The 14143-nt window shown below is 41.2% G+C and overlaps 1 protein-coding gene and 1 pseudogene across 2 annotated transcripts in view; one reads left to right on the top strand and one right to left on the bottom strand.

Annotated features, from left to right (window-relative positions):
- ADAMTS12 (ADAM metallopeptidase with thrombospondin type 1 motif 12) overlaps positions 1 to 14143 on the top strand; it is a 297496-nt gene that overhangs the window by 90147 nt on the left and 193206 nt on the right. The window lies entirely within an intron of this gene.
- LOC114204869 (mitotic checkpoint protein BUB3 pseudogene) lies at positions 11916 to 13164 on the bottom strand (annotated as a pseudogene).

The following is a 14143-nucleotide window of genomic DNA, read 5'->3' on the forward strand; positions in this document are numbered from 1 at the left end:
TTTCATTCTGCGCCTTCCACCTCAGAGTCCCAAATCCTATGTTAAGACATCTTGAAAGACAACTAAATATCTCAGTGCCTCCTGTTTCTAAATGTTCTTCTCAGTGGGAAGAGAACTATATTTCAACCCTAAGAAATTTGACATTTTCTTTGTGCTGATTTGGCAGAAACTCCCGGGGCTGAGATGAACTCCTGCCACTGTGACTGACTTAAGGTGAATTACAGTGGCCTCTTCTTTAAGTTCTTTCAAACTCTTTAGCCTGAACCAAGTAGCTGCAATTTCCAGGGAACAAAATTAGCCCTTTCCATTAACCCCAGGGCTGGATATTAACTTTCTTCTAAATTTAGGTAATCTTCTTTAATTTAGAGCTGGCTCCTCTTCTAGCTGGCCCTTTCTCACCTTTGGCCCTTGATGTACGTAAGCATATTATGTGAGTTTCCTTTTGCTGCTTTAACAAATTACTGCAAGACGTGTGGTTTAAAACAACACAGATTTATTATCTTACAGTTCTGGAGGTCGGTAGTTTGACATGCGTCTCAGTGAGCCGATAGCAAGGTGTCAGGGGGGCAGACTTGAGGATAAACTATTTCCTTGCTTTTTCTAGCTTCTAGAAATCCCTTTCATGGCTCACGTCCTTATTTCTCCATCGTCAAAGCCAGCAAAGTTGGGCCAAGTCTTTTTCACACTGCCATCTCTCTAGCCCCCTCTTCCATTTATAATGATCCTTTGGATGACACCAGCCCACCCCCCACCATAGTCCAGGCTAATCTCCCATCTCTGATTAGCAATCTTAATTCTATCGGCATTCTTTATGTCTCTTTGCCATGTTATCTAGCTTACTCACAATTTCTGGGAATTAGGACACGGACATCTTTGGGGGGCTTTATTTTGTCTACTACATATATATTATTTTGTTTTCTAGTTGTCTCCTTTTAACAGTGTGCATTTTAGTGTATAACAGTTTGGGTAGGGGCACCTGGGTGGCTCAGTCTGTTGAGCATCTGACGCTTAGTTTCAACTCAGCAGTGATCTCAGGGTCGTGAGATTGAGCCCTGAGTTGGGCTCCCTGCTCAGCGGGGTGTCTACTTGAAGATTTTCTCTCTCCCTCTGCCCCTCCTGCCCCCCCACTCTCTCTCTCTCTCTCTCTCTCTCTCTCAAATAAATAAATAAACCTTAAAAAAACAAACAACCCAAACCTCCAATTTGGATAGTTTATCATGCCACTAAATGTTCCTGACCACTGCAATAAGTGGGATCCTGTTTTCCTGTAAGGAACATTTGAACCAAATAAATTATAGCTAAAACTCACAGTATGGGGTACCTGGGTGACTCAGTTGGTTAAGCGACTGGCTTCGGCTCAGGTCATGACCCTGGAGTCCTGGGATCGAGTCCCACATCGGGCTCCCAGCTAATCGGGGAGCCTGCTTCTCCCTCTGACCCTTTCCCCTCTCATACTGTTTCTCTCTCTCTTTCTCTCTCTCAAATAAATAAATAAAATCTTTAAAAAAAACACCTCACAGTATGCTATAAAGTAAAAGGTACAGACATTAAAAATCTTTTAAATTAGTTAGTAAACCCTGTAAAGCAAAGAATTCCATGTTGCATTTTCAAGTACCTAAAATGATAAAGCTATCAAAGTACGGTTTTAACTTCATTGTTTAAATATGATTAAAAACTAGTATCTTGGCAAGTGAAACATCCATAAAATACTTGGTTAATAAGAATTTTCCTTTTGGGCGCCTGGGTGGCTCAGTTGGTTAAGCGACTGCCTTTGCCTCAGGTCATGATCCCGGGGTCCTGGGATCGAGTCCCGCATCGGGCTCCCGGCTCAGCCGGGAGCCTGCTTCTCCCTCTGACCCTCTCCCCTCTCATGCTGTTTCTCTCTCGCTTGCTCTCTAATAAATAAATAAATAAATAAAATCTTTTTTAAAAAAAAAAAGAATTTTCCTTTCTTTATGATTCAGAAAGGCTTTTGGAATAGTGATTTGGGTAACCCTAAAGCCTCCCAAAGCTTAACGTTGTTACTTCCCTGTGGCTTGCAGTTGTATTCAAAACCACTGCTCTGGCCTGGGAGATGTGCCTTTCAAAAACTTGTCTACCCTTCTCCCTCTTTTGCTGTGAGGTAAACAGGGAATGAGAGAGAAGAGGAAGTGAAGGTGACAGGGTGGCCCCAAGCACAAATGAACAGTGCAGCCCCTTGGGCCACTGGGAGATTCCTGAGTGTCCGCATGCACACCGGCGGGGGCTGAAATGGTGGCCTCTCAGAACACTTTCTTACAGCTTTATTTATTTATTTTATTTTTTAATTTTAATTTTAATTTTAATTTTACTATTTTATTTTTTTAAAAGACTTTGTTTTTTATTTATTTGACAGAGAGAGTGTGTGTGCACAAGCAGGGGGAGCCGCGGAGGGAGAGGGAGAAATAGGCTCCCTGCTGAGCAGGGAGCCCAACTTGGGGATCAGGACCTGAGCCGAAGGCAGTTGCTTAACCCACTGAGCCACCCAGGCGCCCCTTTTGTAGAGCTTTAAAATATATTTTTTTAACAAAATGGGTGCCTGATTGAACCCTGTTAGTTTATCTACTGATTAAGAACACCTCTCACCTTGTATTATTGCCTTTTAGTGAGTTTATTTCATGTTGTTTCCAAATTCCTGCTTGATAGATTTCAAAGAAGGGCGTGCTTTGCTCTTCCTTTTCTGCCCCATTTCTCCTTGCTCCAGATACATGCTCGCCCCTCGTCCCTGTTACAATTCTTCTGTTCTTCTTTTTCCCTTCTCGGCCGATCCAATGTACTTGTCCTTTCTCCCTCTGACTTCCTCACAGTCCATGTTCTCCAGCCCCACCACCCTGTTCCCTGCTCTCAGCGGCTTTACCGGCGGACCCCAGTTAGCTGTGTGATTGCACAGACTGGTGACTGGGTATTAGGAACAGAATGTATTCTGAAAGCACTTCAGTGAAAACCATGCTTCCTAAATAAATAGCTCCCAAGCATCATACTTTATCTGTGGGGATCCCTTAGTAACCTCAAAATTATTCTCCTAGCTAAAACATGTGTTACCACTCAAGGCATTGAATCACAAAAGCCTTATACAACATTTTATACATTCTGTCAGGTTTTAAAAGTATCACACGCTAATACAGAAATTTGAACGATTCAGAAAGGCACAAAGGGAAAATAAAAATTATGTGGTAATCACACAAAGAAAAGCACTAGCAAGTGTTTTGAAGATAACTTTTTTTTTTTATAAGAAATAGGTACCCAGTGTAGCAAATTCAGAGTTTTCAGCAGAAGTGTAAGAGTGAAAGTAACCGTTGTCCAACAACTCAGGAGTGACTATAGTTAATATTAATGAATATACATATTTTTTTTCAGATATAGCTTTTTATTGGAAAAGAAATCTAGCAGCAATGATGCCATATTTTTTTCCTTCATTTTCTCTATATTTCTAAAAATTTGAATCATGTGGAACATTCAGTGTCATATTCTTTCATTTAATCTTGTATAACGAACATTGTTCGATATCATTACAAACACAGCACATTTTTTTATTTGCTGCACAACATCCTGTTGTGTAAATGTTACTCTGTTTACTTCCCAGCCCTCTGTTGTTGGTCATATAGGTTGTTTACTATTATTAATATTAGTAATAATGCTGTAATGGGTATCTTTGTGCACAAACTGTTTTCCTTTTTTTTTGTATCAATTCTTTTGGAAATAATTTTACAAGTGGAGTTTTGGGGTCACAAGTGTGCTTTTCTAAGCACAAGTGTGCAATCTGCTTTGATGCAGATTGTCCCAAAAGGGAGAAGCAGTCCTCCCTTACTTCCCTGGAGGTGTGAGAGTGTCCATCTGACCATAATATTATGATATGGCCATTTTGACAGAGTAATTGCACAATTTTACTGTGGAAGATTTTAATTTTCATTCTCAGATTTTGATTAAGTTTCCATCAATTTTAATATTAATGAAAAAGAATGAATTGTTTGAAAATTTTTAAGTAGATATTTTATTTTATTTTTTTTTTAGAGAGAGAGAGAGCAGTGGGGGGAGGGGCAGAGGGAGGGGGAGAGAGCACAAGCAGAGGGAGAAGCAGGTTTCTTGCTGAGCAAGGAGCCCTATGCGGGACTCCCTCCCGGGACCCTGGGATCATGACCTGAGCCAAAGGCAGATGCTTAACAGACTGAGCCACCCAGGTGCCCAGGAGTAGTTTGTATTTTAATCTTAACGAAATAAATGTGTCACATAGAGATAAGCACTGGCAAATTTTTAAAAATAATCATTTTGTTTATAAAAGAAATATATATCAAACATATATATGTATGGATGTGTGTGTATACACACACATATCAAATATACTGTATATAAAGTGTATCAAATTTAGGATTATAGAAAAAGTATAAAAGGGAAAATAACCCTCATCTTGATATTTTTGCTGTGGTCACAAATTCTTGATCATACTTTTGTGCTTTACCTAACACTTACTATTCATTAGTAATTTGGGAGGTCATGAATTCAGTGTCAAACAGGTTGGCATTTGCATCACGCCAACTCTTCTCCAAGAACATTGCCCTCATCAGGGTTGAGGTCACTGAAAACGTTACAAATGGTAGGTAAACTTCAGCTGTCATTCAGCTGTTTTAGAAAGTTCTATGGCACTCACCACATACTTTCCAGAATTAAGTAAATTGTGCTATTTAGATTTTGACAAGAGGGCTGTGATGTTTTAGTGTATAATTATTATATTAAAAGGGATTTTTACTGTTTTGTGACGTATATCATTTCTCCATTACATACTATTTGGGCATAAACAGTTTTAAAATTGTGAAGTAAAAAAGAAGTAGACTTATTTTTCTAAGTTTTAAAAAGGAGGAATTTAATGTTATAATCTCTTTGGTATCAGTGAAAAGGTTTAACTCATTGTCTATTAAAATGTGTTAGAGGTATTAATTAATCTAATTGTTTTTATATTCAATGTTCCTAAAACCATCAACAAGTTTTCAAAGATGGCAGATGGAACAGTAGGTCACCTTCCTAACAGTAACAGAGAATAAGGGAGGAGCCATCTTAGGATATGAGATTTTGACAACATTCTAGGAGACAAAAGTGGGACAATTAATAGCTACGGTTTCATGACTAAGTGTGCACACTGGTGAGATATAGACAAAAAGAAAGTTGATTTGACACAGGAGCCCCCAGAGGGATTTGGGACTTGGAGATTCTGGATGTGACCCAGGGCAGGGAGGCTGGAAGCTGCAGGCTGGAGCTGAAAATGGAATGGTTGTCTGCTTCCACAACCTTGGGCAGATTTACTACTGCCAGGTGTCTATCTACTTAGCAGTAGACTGGTGGGAATTAAATGGCCCAGAAAAAAGACCTTTACATTCTGGCATTTAAGAAATCCTCCGTCCATAAAGATCAGGTACCTGTCAGACCTCTCTTTCAACAGTCAGAAGTCCTCCATGCCAGCATAGAGCACCTCACTGGCTTTTCAGGACCCTCTCATAAATATGGAAGGGTAAGCAAGGATGTCAAGATATTTTTGGAAAACATCCAACATGAAATAAGTAGAGCAAAATAAATAAACAGGAAAAATTACATTGGAGAAATCAGATAATGCAGAAAGCAGAAAGGAAGGAAACAAACAAGTAAGAAACCTCAGAACCTTTCATTAGTGTTCATAGAAATACTCTGGAATAGATTGTGTCCATAAAACAAGAAGAAGATACTGTGAAAAGGAACAAGTTAGAGGTCAAGAAAGAGCTTTCTGGGGGGAAAAAAAGGATTGATAAAATTTAGAAAGAAACAAATAGAAATAGTGGAAGATAAAGCCAAGAGAATCTCTCAAAAAGTAGATAAGCAAGATGCTTGGAAAATATGAGATGAAAAGTAAGGGAAATGGAAGAGCAGTCCAGGAGGTCTAACAACCAAGACTATTTTTCATAACTGGAGGACTGAGAGACATAGTCTCTGGAATGAAAGGTACATTTAGTGTCCAGTACAGTGGGTAGAAGAAGACTCACTCGAAGGCACATAATTGTGAAATTTCTAAGGTAGTGTGGGTAAAGAGAAGATCCCTGAGCCTTCTGGGGAGAGAGGTTGAAGGCCATCTAAAAAAGGATGGAGAATCAGGAAAGATATTAGATTCCTCAATTTTAAAATTGGTTGCCGGATAAAGCAGATATGCTGATGGGAGAACCCTGAAATCAGTGGATCTCACCTGGAGGTGCCCTCCGGGGAGTCCCTGGATAATGGCTGGGGGCTGGCCTGGGAACCGCAAGGCCAGCGTGGAGCAGGGAGATGGAGCGCTCCATGGGAAGCCTTTAAGAATAAAGGGAACTCCATAGCATAATGCCTGGCATGCTGGGGAGTTTAAAAGGATGGATTGTAGTAACAAGGCAGTGCAATAAGAAAAGAAAGATAAGATTCCAAGAAAAACGAAAAGCTACACAAGAAAGAAAATACTAGTAACTCATACGGCATTGAGACCAGCCCGTGAGAGTAGGTACTGGCTGGTAAGTTGTATCTGCACATACTGGCCGAGGACTAGGTTTGCCTTGATGCTGTTTTAATAATGTAAACACAGTTGTTTGTATTGGTTTGAGGGAAGTACTGATACTGAGAGAATGGCAGAGGGATTGTGTAAGGGAGCCAAATCCTTATCTATTACGGCAGGCACAGTACCTCAGATAAGGCCTAAAACTGATTAAAACAAACAAACAAAAAACCCCAGCATGTTATTTAGAAATATGGAGGTAGCTTCTAGAAGAATAGGGTTAAAAAAGCCAAAAGTCATTACCTCTGGGGATTGGGTGAGGTAGAACAAAAGATTATTGCTTTTTATCACAGGCTTTTAGGAAATATTCCACTTTATTAAGCTATGTGCTTGAGGTAATATGAATTACTTAAAAAAACCCCAATTTATTATATAACAACCAAATGCATTGTATTAAACGTTATTAGATTCTGGTTACAAACAAACGGTGAATAGCTCTAAAAGGCATTTGGGGACAACACGGGAAATTCGAACATGGAATGAAAATTAGGTTATGTTGTGGAATTATTACTAATTTTCTTAAGTGAGGTAATGGAACTACGATTATCTAAGAGAATGTCTGCTTCTTAAAACAAGCATGCTGAAGTATTTAATGCGGAACTCCCACAGTGTCTGCAAATTACCTTCAAATAATGCAGCATATCCATTTCAGAGGTGGAAAAATACTAATATTTGTCGAATCTAGGTAATGGCATAGGGGTATTTACTATACTATTCCTTGAATTCTCAGTGGAAATTTTTTGAAGTAAAACACTGGGAAAAGACACATCATTCATACGTACTCTGGAAATCAACCTGTCCCCTGAAATGTAATCTCAAGGCAGGGACTGCCTGCTCATTTTGCAGGGATTGGAACCATTTGCCGAGGGCTGGTTTTGGTGTGGTGTGTTCATACCCCAAATGGCACTGCCATAAACTGTTAACCGGCCGTCTCCGCTAGGATGCTGAGGGAATGGTCCGAATGGCAGGGAAATCCCACTCTAATGAAGAAGATGTCTGGTCAATTCGGGGCCTGTTTAAGAAAAAAATAATCGTTAAACTTCAGTGGTCACTGAGACATTCTATCTTCAGTGTTGTCATGATGTATTTTCCTCAGTTCTAGAGCTCATTTCCTGGACCCCATGTAATACCATGGAGAAAAGAGATCTTTTTGTTAAGTCCTAGTAAAAGAAGTAAGTCCTTATTAGACCAAATTTTTGCCTTACTGATTTCTTCCCTGCAGGATTTGATTATTGTGAAGGAAAAAACTATACTTTTCCCACTATTTTATTTCTCCGAGGTCGATGGCATTGGAGTGCTAAGACTCCCAATGATCAATTCTGGTGTCATTTTTTTTTTTTTTAAGATTTTATTTATTTATTTGACAGAGAGAGAGAGCACAAGTAGGCAGAGAGGTGGGCAGAGGGAGAGGGAGAAGCAGGCTCTCCGCTAAGCAAGGAGCCCAGTGCAGGGCTTGATCCCAGGACCCCGAGATCATGACCTGAGCCAAAGGCAGCTGCTTAACTGACTGAGCCACCCAGGCGCCCCCAATTCTGGTGTCATTTTAAGAGAAATTTTGACAAGCCGTAGTATGGTTCCAGGGAGATTAACCAGAGTGCTGATGAATGAGCACAATAGGAAATAAAAAAGGGTTGAAGGAAATAGAAATATTTATCCTGGAAAGAGAAATCTCAGTGGCACCTGATAAATGTTATCCAATATACTTAAGTAAATACTGTGTACCAAAGATATCAGACATATTCCAGTGTAACTCCAGAAGACAGAACTAAGATGGTGAGTGGAGGTTATGGGGACAAAGATTTTTAACTCCACAAAGGGAAGGGATTTCTAAAAATTAAAGTAATTTAGCAATAGTGGATACCTTGAGAAATTATCTTTTGTTAATAGAAGTGCATTTGAGGTGTGGATGCATGGAGTTGAGGACATAGTTCCAGTATAAGCTGCAAAATTGAACCTTTGTAGGGTCTTATGATGATAAGATTCTCTGATTTTAAGGAAAGCCACTATTATTTCTTAATTAATGCTGTGTCCCAGCCACTGTAATAGGTGATTCTTCATAATAGTTCCTTTATTCTGCATAACGGCTTTATCAAGTAGGCACTCCCTGTTGCTCATACGAAGAGCCTGAGACTCATCAATCAACCAATTTGACCAAGGTCACACAGGAAGAGAACAGAGACTCAGGGTAAGAACTCAGATCCAGATCGAGCAATAAAGTCCAAGACCATATCAATGTTTTTGAATCTGCAGGTTGTAATCCATTACAAGGATGTGAAATCAACTTCGTGTGTTGGAACCAGAATTTAAATTAAACAAAATAAAGTAACACAGAATGGAATGTATCAGAATGCCTCCTACATAGGAGAGGAGGGAAGCGTGAATTCCTGAAACGTTGGTTTGGTTATGTCCTGGAGTCTCGATGTGAAATATATTTTTTATTGTGTGTCAAGGCCAACACCTTAACCTCATGGATCCTTGACCTTCTTGACTCCCCTTCCCTAGACTTCTGTGACTGGGTTAACTTTGGTTAATTCCCCAGATATATAAGATTCCTGAGACTGCTGTAAGAAATGACCACAAACAGAATGGCTTAAAATAACACAGATTTATTCTCTTATAGTTCCAGAGGTCAGAAGTCAAAAATCAAGCATAATTAGGGCTGCATCCTTCTGGAGACTTCATGGAAGAATCTATTCTCTTGCCATTTTCAATTTCTAGAGACCCCTATGCTCCTTGGACTGTGGCCCCTTCCTCCATCCCTCCAATCTCTGCTTCTGTCTTTACATCTTCTACTCCCTCCGACCCTCCTGCTTCCCTCTTGTAAGGACACTTCTCATTATACTGGGTCAACAATCTCCCCATTTCAAGATCCTTAACTTCATCACATATGAATACTTAAATGTTAATATTCCCTTTTCTGACCACAATCTCTCCTGCATTTGCTTAATTCGTCATTTCCTATGACTGGCTTTTCAGTGGCTCCATGACAGCTGAGCCTTTAGCAGGACTCCATACAACGGTGGTGTCTTCTCCCATTCCTCAGAGCACTTTCCCAACTGCCCTTTCTACTTGCCGTGAGTAGGCACTCTCCCTTCTGCTAAGAGAAATAGAGGTTCTCTCTAGGTATTGCTTCAGTGACTCTCCTCTCTTTTCCTTCCCACACCATCTTTGGAGGAGGCCTCAGCACTTCTAGTCCCATCAGAGTAATAGAGAAAATGTTTCTTTTACTGAAGATTTCATAGGTGAAAATGGTAAAAGAGTTTATACTGTACATTTCCTATTGTGCTTCAAGGAAAAAGCTCCACTTTCTTTTTGCAAAGCTTTCACTTTGGCTGCCGGCTGGTGTATCTCTCCGGTCCCCTGTGGATCCCTTTCCTTCCAGTCTCTCCACCTCCAGGGGCTGCTTTGTCTACACCTGGCTCATTTCCGGGACTCTCAACTTCTTCCTTCTTTCTTAAACATAGTCATTTAAGACTCTCTGAGCTGCTCTTTCTCTTCCCCTTGCCACTTTAATGTTGTCTTCAAGGTTGGGAAAGTCTGTTCTGCCGAGGAAGATTTTGTTCTTGGCCAAAAATACGAGTTATGAAGACCTGTTCCTACAGGACAGTGGGGGATTACAAATCACTAACATTTGTTCCGCTGTAGTTGTGACTTCAGGGGAGTGTAGAAAGGAGAGATAGTGAGTATAGACTTATTCTTTAAGGAAAGAGCCCTTGAGAAGGCAAATCTTTTTTTTTTTTTATCTTTTCATTTTAGAGATGTAATGAGGTTATAAGTACGAGTGTTCACATTCATGTCTTTAACATCTCACACTAGACCTCTTTTTCCTTTTCCTTTTTGGTTTCGTTTGTTTGTTTGTTTGTTTTTCTTACCCTTTTTCTGCTGTGGCACTTAGCGAAGCTAACATCTATCAAATTTCCTCATGGTTTGCCTTCTCCCATCGTTAGGCCACCAGAGAAGACATCCACCTTTGGCCCTAGACCACTGTTAACCATCCCTGGAATGCTGTGTTTCAGGCCAGAATCACTTTGGCAGCCGTAGCAATAGTCTTGGCTGGCTGCCGTGTTCTCTCCTGCCCACGTGGGAGCACTCCCAGCCAGGAACTGTTGCCCATGATGGTGGGAGAAGCAGAGCCAGGGCCATGTTCTCTACAGCCCAGGAAGGGCTTTGTGTCCTTAAAGTGGAGGATGGTTTCTGGACTGAGACTGCTGACTTGCTGGGGCATGATGAAAAAAGAGTGCTGTATCTTGGCTCAATCCTGCTCCCCATGGGAGAAAGTGCTTGCACTTCTGCAAAGCTGGTTCTCTCCCATTGTTCTCCCTAATAACATGTTTCCTGGGCTTCCAATGTGCTGGCAGTTTCCCCCTTCTTTTTAGTTGGACTTCTAATTTTCTGGTGATGACAAACATGGCTTGTTACATAGAGCCTCTCCCCGACAAGGGCAAAGCCATAGAGAAATTCCGAGGAACGAAATTTTTCTGATAGATGATTATTGAGAGAAGGAGAAGTAGTCAGAAATGACCTTAAGTCTCTGACAATTCCTCCTTTTGCTCAGGACTGAAAAGAACATTTTGTAAGACATTGTTGTCCAAGAGGCTCCCTCCCTGTCCCTGAAGACTGTGGGAGAGAGAAGTTCTGATGAGGTTTGGTTGCTGCAGTGTCTCTTAGCTGACGCTCCTTGATTTTGTTAGCTTATCTAGGAATGCATGGTTTGAGATGTAATGAAATTCCTTTTTTAATTTGGTGGGGTTCTTCAGCATTTGTGTCAAGCTTGCTCTTTCAGATGTCCCATCTTCTTAATATCAAATGATTCCACATTTCAAATCCAAAACACTTACTCTAGTAGAGAATCTACTTCCTAGAATGTTTTAAACTTTTTTTGGCATCTTGTATTGCCCTGATCTGTTAAGATGTTATGGGCATTCTCTGTGAACCTAAGATTCAGGGGAACATTCTCCATAAACTGTAGTCAACAATTGTTACAGCTGAAATTTCTTTTGGTTGAGATGAACTAAGTGTTTAATTGGGGTCATTGCTAGTATCTTTCCATTCTTTAGTGTTACGCTGGTTTGATGGTAGAAGAAGATAGAAATAATCAAGCACCACCTAATGCGATAGTGTCATTTTTCCAAAGTATGACACGTGGATTATCCGTATCAAAAACCCCAGAGTGCTTGCTAAAGTGCAGATTCCTGGGTACACATTAGATGTACTGATGAGAATCTCTGGGCAAGACTCCTGGGCATATGCATTTTTTTTAAGGGTTCTGAATCTCTGATTTATTAGACAGCATGGAAATAACAGGTTTAAATCATTTTACAAAAAGAGCTCTAGCTGCTCATAAATAGCAACTGGGCTTTCTGGGGATAAAAACAATTCTTCGGACTACCACACAAGGACACAAAGACTCCTCATCCTATACAGTCAGCATGAAAGGGCACACAGACAAGTTTTTTGTTAAGACAGAAAACAGAGAAATCCACATACTAAATAAGGTGTCCACAATGACTCTAACGCATCCCTTAGGGGATAAGTATGTATTTGTAGGAAGCAAAACAAAGCTTTCCACAGAGAAACCACTTTCACGAGATGATTAGGTGGACTTGGGTTTTGTTTCTGCATCTGTCACTTGGCGAATGAAGATACCATCTTCAGGATGTTCTGTGTCATCCATTTCATACATATACAACGATGCTATTGCGAGCGTGGTCCCGTCATTACTGAAGGCCAGGGATGCAATGCTGGTGGGGTACCGATGGAACTGGCACAGTCGCTTTTTGTTAAATGGATCCCAAATGTTTACAAATCCATCAGAGCCACCTGTAGCAAATGTATTGTGGATGTCGTGAAAGGAAATGGCATTGACTGGGTAAATCTGCTCGATATTGTTCTCCTTTAGTCTGTGACACTTGAAGGCATACTTCTTCTTCTGTACCTCAGGGCTTGGGTCCAGGTACTCACCTGCCACTCGGCCTTCAATGGAGCTCAATACATAACCCTGCTTGTTTGGAAATGTCCGGATGCAGCGAGTCTGGTACTTGAGGCTGGACTCCCGGCGCTGTTGCACATAGCCCATGTTCCCTAAGTCCCACACCAGCACTCTGCGGCCTGCAGTGCCCACAATCAGCTGGTCTCCAGACACTGAGAGGGTATACACCTTTTCAGGCTGAGAGAAGGTCCCTGCATTACAAGGAGTTCTGGGATCCCACTCTGGTCCCAACTCCCTGTCACCATCACGTTCACTTCAGGGCAGTATTCAACACATCTGATAGGGGCATCATGGGTTCCAACGAGATTTTCTTGATCGGTGTTCAAATCATGCATTTTCAATTGATGGTCTAATCCCCCACTCCAAGCATGTGTTGGATCATAGAAGGCGCAGTCCAGGACGGTGCTGGTGTGCTGGTACTTGAGCCACATGGAGTTGGCTGGCACATCGTAGAGGCGCACCAACGTGTCCCAGGAGGAGACTAGCAGGAACTGGGAGGTGTTGGGGCTGAACTTCACCAAGGAGATGCCGTCCTCGGGTGGCTGGTTCAGTTTGAACTCGTTAGAACCGGTCATCTTGGGCTCCGCTCAGAAACAACTTGGCTGCCGCTGACCACCGCCACCACCACCTCGCTTCACTCCGAGCACTCGCGGCTGGGCCGGGCATATGCATTTTTAATAAGCTTTCCATGATTCCTTTGCACATTAAAATTAGAACTAGGTGGACCATCTGATGCTTTGTTCTCTTTGTGTTGTCATTGTGTTCTTATTTCTAAAGATCCACTTCAGTGGGCTGAGTGGCTGTTCTGTCAGGGACTTAGTCTTTCTTCCCTAATAAGAACAACAGTGAATCTATGTGAATAGCTCTTGGGAATTAGAATGGAATAAATGCACTTAGTTCCAAGTATTATCTAGTGAATTGAGAGACAGCTTTTCTACCCTTACGTGAGCAGAACGTTTTCTTCTGCAACCAAAACCTGAGTAATTTCAGAAATAAACAACTACATTCGCCATGCTGCAAGATGAGGAAATGATTTAATTTCAGAGAAGAGTGCAAATACCATCACCTTGAGAAAATCCATAAGGGATGGAAACATTTACTGAAGGCCAGGCTCTGTTTGGGGTAATTTTATATATTGCCCTATTCAGTTCTTACTAAAGCTCCTCAGCAAAGAACATGCTGTGATCACCATTTTACAGATGAGGAAACAGGCTCAGAGACACTGAATTACTTGTGCAAAGTTACACTGCTTGTTAGTGCTGGAATTGATTGGTAACTCAGCCTTGTCTCCAAAGTCTGGTTTTTCTCATTAGAAGCAGAGAAACTGTGCTGCAGATTCTGTTTTCAGGGGGAAAAGGAAGCCAGGACTAGGCATCCATGGTTGACCTAGTGGTGTGAAATTAAGTTTATTGAAGATTTCAGCCTTCCTTCATTTGAAGAAATCCCAGCTTGGGAGTTAAGCTCAATTCTGCCCGAGAGAAGCCCAGAAAAATCGGCCCTCCAGGCTGAGGAGATGCCTGTGATGTTTTGGAGGTTTGATTAGAAGGCCTCCACTGTTACTTCGAGCTCTCAGACTATTAAAGGAAGAAAGAGAAATC

Source organism: Eumetopias jubatus, unplaced genomic scaffold, assembly GCF_037043125.1.
Source record: "Eumetopias jubatus isolate StellerSeaLion01/CBP00866 unplaced genomic scaffold, mEumJub1_p1.0 scaffold_5, whole genome shotgun sequence".
Classification (NCBI taxonomy): Eukaryota; Metazoa; Chordata; class Mammalia; order Carnivora; family Otariidae; genus Eumetopias; species Eumetopias jubatus.